This window comes from Schistocerca piceifrons, chromosome 3 (genome assembly GCF_021461385.2).
Source record: "Schistocerca piceifrons isolate TAMUIC-IGC-003096 chromosome 3, iqSchPice1.1, whole genome shotgun sequence".
Lineage (NCBI taxonomy): Eukaryota > Metazoa > Arthropoda > Insecta > Orthoptera > Acrididae > Schistocerca > Schistocerca piceifrons.
Window position 1 is genome coordinate 751,664,533 of NC_060140.1, and position 5,253 is coordinate 751,669,785.

Sequence of the window (5,253 nt, forward strand, 5' to 3'; positions counted from 1 at the left end):
CCATTGAGGCAGCAATATTGAACGACCGGCGTGTGCTACTGCGAACCTTACCACAGCAGTTCATCATTTCCTATTGTGCGGTGTACGACATAGTTCAAAACATTAATGCTGACTGTATCAAACTTTTTCATGAAAATGCTCGCCCCCATATTACTGCTCATGTTGGTGAAAAAATTGCCAAAATTGGGTGGGAGGCGCTCCAGCGTCCACCGTACAGTCTGAACCTTGCATCGTCAGACTTTCATCTGTTTGTTCCCCATGAAGAAATTCCTGGCCGGCCAACGCTTTACGACAGATGCAGAAGTTAAATCAGCAATCCGCAGATGGTTATACTCCAATCAAACGGACATGTACGAACAGGGCATATTGAAGCTGATACTACGAGGGGAGAAATATGCTAAGAACAATAGTGACTATGTAGAAAAGTAGGTGAAAGATATAAGTTCATGTGTGATCTTGTTGGTTTGTTACCTTGTAAATTTTTTGGTGATGAAATTATTGTGGGTTACTTCCCGATCTTCCCTCGCATGTGACTGTAGCGCAACAGTTGATGTAGGTGATATCCAAGTTTAAGGGATGGAAGGGCTTGGGCAAGAAATTACTGTACTTCTTTTCATGAGTTTCTTCTCATAGTCAAAAAAGGAACACGTCAGTACTAGCAAATAATTACCGCCATCATGTTATACATTGGTAAGTGGGCTGTTTCAGCTCTTGTTTAATTTATTTCTGTAACATTGTCAGTTTATGCATGCAGCTGTGTCAAAGTTTATTTTGATGATCACGTACAATCGATTTGAACACCACGTAGTCTCATCGACGTATATCGTGGGCAAACGGAATGAAGTGAAACGATATTCAATTGAAAATGAAATATTAGATAAAATAAACTTGATGTCACACTAAAATAACGATTTTATAGCGAAAAGTGGAAATTCGTTCTTTCCATCAATTAATTACCGTTGTGGAATGTTATCATCATGAAATTTTTCGTCCACGGCTAGAAACATGTCTTTTCGTTACCGCTAGTTACATTAAGATCTTTTCGCATCCACGTTTGTACTGCTTCTTTGTTTACGTCTGTTAGCTATCTTCGAGGGGATGGTTGGTTGAAATGGCTCTGAGCCCTATGGGACTTAACTTCTGAGGTCATCAGTCGCCTAGAACTTAGAACTACTTAAACGTAACTAACCTAAGGACATGACACACATCCATGCCCGAGGCAGGATTCGAACCTGCGACCGTAGCGGTCGCGCTGTTCCAGACTGTTGCGCCTAGAACCGCTCGGCCACCCCGGCCGGCGAGGTGACAGACTAAGGGAATTCCATGTTGGATTCCTCGTGATAAGAAAAGACCTAGAGAATTACTTAATAGAACATGGAATAACGACATAAGGAAAGGCGGGGAAAATTTCGATGCGAAAAATTAAAGTGAACGATGGCGGTAAACGCCGTTTTTATCTCAGTTGACGCGGCTTGAAAATTTTGTGCAGTTACTCATCAGCGAAAGACTCAGAAAACAGTAACGACAGTTTTTCATATTTATTGATGGTTTCTCAAAATGAAACTTCTGCAAATGTAAATATTGTCTTCCATGCGTGAACTATGGCTAGTGACTCATTTATCAGTGCGACTGAGCACACTGTAACTCGTGGCGAAACATGGATTCCTTTCGCCAATGTATAGTCTAAACAGCAAGTCTAAACAGCACTACTCAAATCCACAAAAGCTGGAACATTTCGAGTAAATAGATTCTGCACGGATGACTGAGATAGTTTTAAGATGGCACCCAAAGAGTGAGTTCTTGGTAGATTTCATGAACTCATGGATGTCTTTAACCTGTATTGAAAGGAGACTACTTTCTTATATTTTTTAAAAATGATTAAAGGCAGAAAAGTGACTTGATGGCTTATATAGGGAAATTGTATGACGAAATTACGGACAAGAATAGTGAGGCGGAAAACGCTAGCACAGAAGGAGCAGGTAATAATGAATGAAATGGAGAGCAGCAGTGCCACAGCATTGCTAATCCAGATCAAAGAAATGAATTAACTCAACTGTTCCGCACTGTAACTAAAATACACGAAAAAGGATGAGACCTGGATTTGGTAATGACTATCTACGCTGCAAATTTATTACACCAGATGCCCTTATTATAAGTCATACTAACAGGAGTGCAATTAATTGTTACTTCAGAGAGACATACCTTGGTAGTTTGGCACATGGTGATTCTGTTAGGCACGTACGATATGGCACACAGAAATCTGTCACCTGTACTCGTAATCTGCCCACACAAATCGTGATTTATACATAGAAGAAACTTCAAGAAATAAGGGAGTGAAGACACGTCCTTGGTCGGGCATGTTCAAAGTTGACGAGATTCATACATAGTGCGACCTAAGGGGAAGTACCCTACCTCTTGCACCCAGAATGACGTTAATTGACGTGAAAGGTCAGAGGAAAGGTACTATCATAATTGATGACTTATGACTTCAGAAATCAGTTCAAGTGGGGAAGAATTAAAACAAAAATAGGCTAAAGAAACAATAATCTTAAAAAAATTGATAATTACATAAAACTGACTGAAAACTGAAGCATCCGAAAGAAATCGTACACTTACACGCCATGGTGGGGGGATGTGAAAATGATTTAGTGATGTGATTCTCCGTGGCAATACAACGGCCAGCAGTGCATTAGTGTAACTCTTGTTTAGGTCTGTTTCCAGACCTTGTAGAGTATATAAGGGGCTTGAACAGCGTCAGTTGTTGAGTGATCACTGTGAACGCTATGCACAAGCCGCATACTCGTATGAGACAGTGGTATCACCAACAGGCAGAATTTGAAAGGGGCCTCATTGTGGATCTCCATTTGGCCGGCTGGTCGAGTCGCACAGTAACCAGATTTGTGGCGGATTCTGAGAGAGTGACCCGATGTGTTGCATAGGAAAGTGAGGCATGCATATTCGTCGTCAAGGTTCCAACTGACAACGTATGACCACCATAATGGACGAGCGCCGTATTGCACATGAACCATGTCGGGTTTCACATCTGTGCCTACCATCCAAGGATTAAAAATGGTCCCCATGCGACTTTCTGTGTCATTCTGCACCTTTGGTCTGAAAGCATCAGTTACCGGACTGGGAAATTACTGTCCCATGCAAAGGGTTTCGTTAACACCAGAACACAACCGGCTGCCTTTAGTGGTACCATAATTAGCAAGCACAATTTGCTGATGAATCGAGTGGTATTATGTTCAGTGATGAACCACAGTTCTGCCCTACCTAGGATGGCGATTGTAGGCGAGCATGGCGGCGACCTGAGAAGAGGTATTTTGGTGAGGCACACCGGTGTTAATTCATGATGTCGTCATGTGGGGAGCTATAAGATCAAGTCATGGGTCGTAGTGGCTGAGGGAATGGCACGGCAGTACGTCACGAACATCCTGAGTCCTCTTGTGTTACCTCTCATGCGACCGTATCGTGGTCCCATTTTGCAACAGGACTAGGCCTATGCTCGTCCACGCCAACGGCCTTGCCGCAAACACCGGTTCCCGCCAGATCACCACAGCAAGGCGCTGTTGCTCTTGGCTAGCACTTGGATGGGTCACTGTCCGGGTCTGCCAAGTGCTGTCGGCAACCGGGATGCACTCAGCCCTTGAGGGGCCAGTTGAGGAGCTACACTGCTGGCCACCGTAAATGCAACACCCTGAAGGAAGCATCCGAATCAAGTGAAATTTACACCATGGGTTTGCAGCGATGAGATATGCAACTGATTAGAATTTCAGCGCAGACGCACATCACGCGCGCCTGTGGCGCAACCTCATAGCGCCATTTAAGGCTTGGCGATTTCGACGACTGTACGTTCGGCACGTGTGTTTACCTTGTGGTTGTTTCACAAGACGATCAGTTATGCCTCGTAGACAACAGCGAACATCGTTTGATCAAGTATCCGAGTTCGACAGAGGAAGGATAGTGGCTTACCGAGATTGTGGATTATCATACAGAGAAATCGCTAGTCGTGTTGGACGAAACCAAACAACTGTAATGCGGATATGTGACCGGTGGATGCAGGAGGGTACGACGGACCGACGTGGTCGATCGCATTCACCTCGGTGCACCACTGCACGTGCTGACAGGCAGATTGTGCGCATGGCAGTGACGGATCGCTCAGTGACATCCCGAACCATAGCACAGCACATTGCGTCTGTAACGCATCACCCAGTGTCTGCGCGTACCATTCGACGCCGTTTACAGCAGAGTGGTCTGTCCGCAAGACGTCCATTGCTTCGTCTACCATTGACGCAGAACCACAAATGTCTCCGTCGCCATTGGTGTGATGACAGACGGATGTGGACGGCAGAATGGAATGACGTTGTCTTTACTGACGAGGCACGCTTCTGTCTGCAGCACCACGATGGTCGGATTCGAGTGAGAGAGGATGCTGGACAGCTGCATTATGCACCGCCACACTGGTCTTGCACCGGGTATTATGGTATGGGGCGGTATTGGATATTACTCTCGCACGCCTCTAGTACGCATTGCCGGTACTTTAAATAGGCGGCGCTACATATCCGAGGTGCTGGAGCCAGTTGTCCTTCCTTATCTTCAGGGTTCGGCCACAGCCATATTTCAACAGGATAATGCGCGACCACACGTGGCATGCATTGTCCAAAGGTTCTTCGTCAATAACCAGATTGAAGTGCTTCCCTGGCCGGCTCGCTCTCCGGATCTTTCGCCGATAGAAAACATGTGGTCCATGGGTGCTCAACGAGTGACCCAGATTACATCCCCAGCTGCCACACCAGATGATCTTTGGCAACGTGTGGAAGCTGCTTGGGCTGCTGTACCCCAGGAACACATCCAACGTCTCTTTGACTCAATGCCGAGACGTGTGGCAGCGGTGATCTCCAACAATGGCGGCTACTCTGGCTACTGATTCTGGCAGGAACCACATGCCACAGACGTCTGCAAACGTAATCATTTGATACTTGGTCAACATGTTATCTACAAAATAAATTTTGTTGTGCTACCTCTTGTCTTTCTTGGTGTTGCATTTACGGTGGCCAGCAGTGTACTTGACTGGGAAGTAGAGACAACGTTCAGGAAAACTGACAATGGCCGAGACAGCGGTGTGCTAACCACACGGCCCTCTGTATCTCTGTATTCCCATCTGAGACGCCTAGGGGCTGAGAGTGACCATTGGGCCTTCAAGTCCTGTTCTGACGTTTTTTTTTTTTTTTTTACTGTCGTCCACGCATG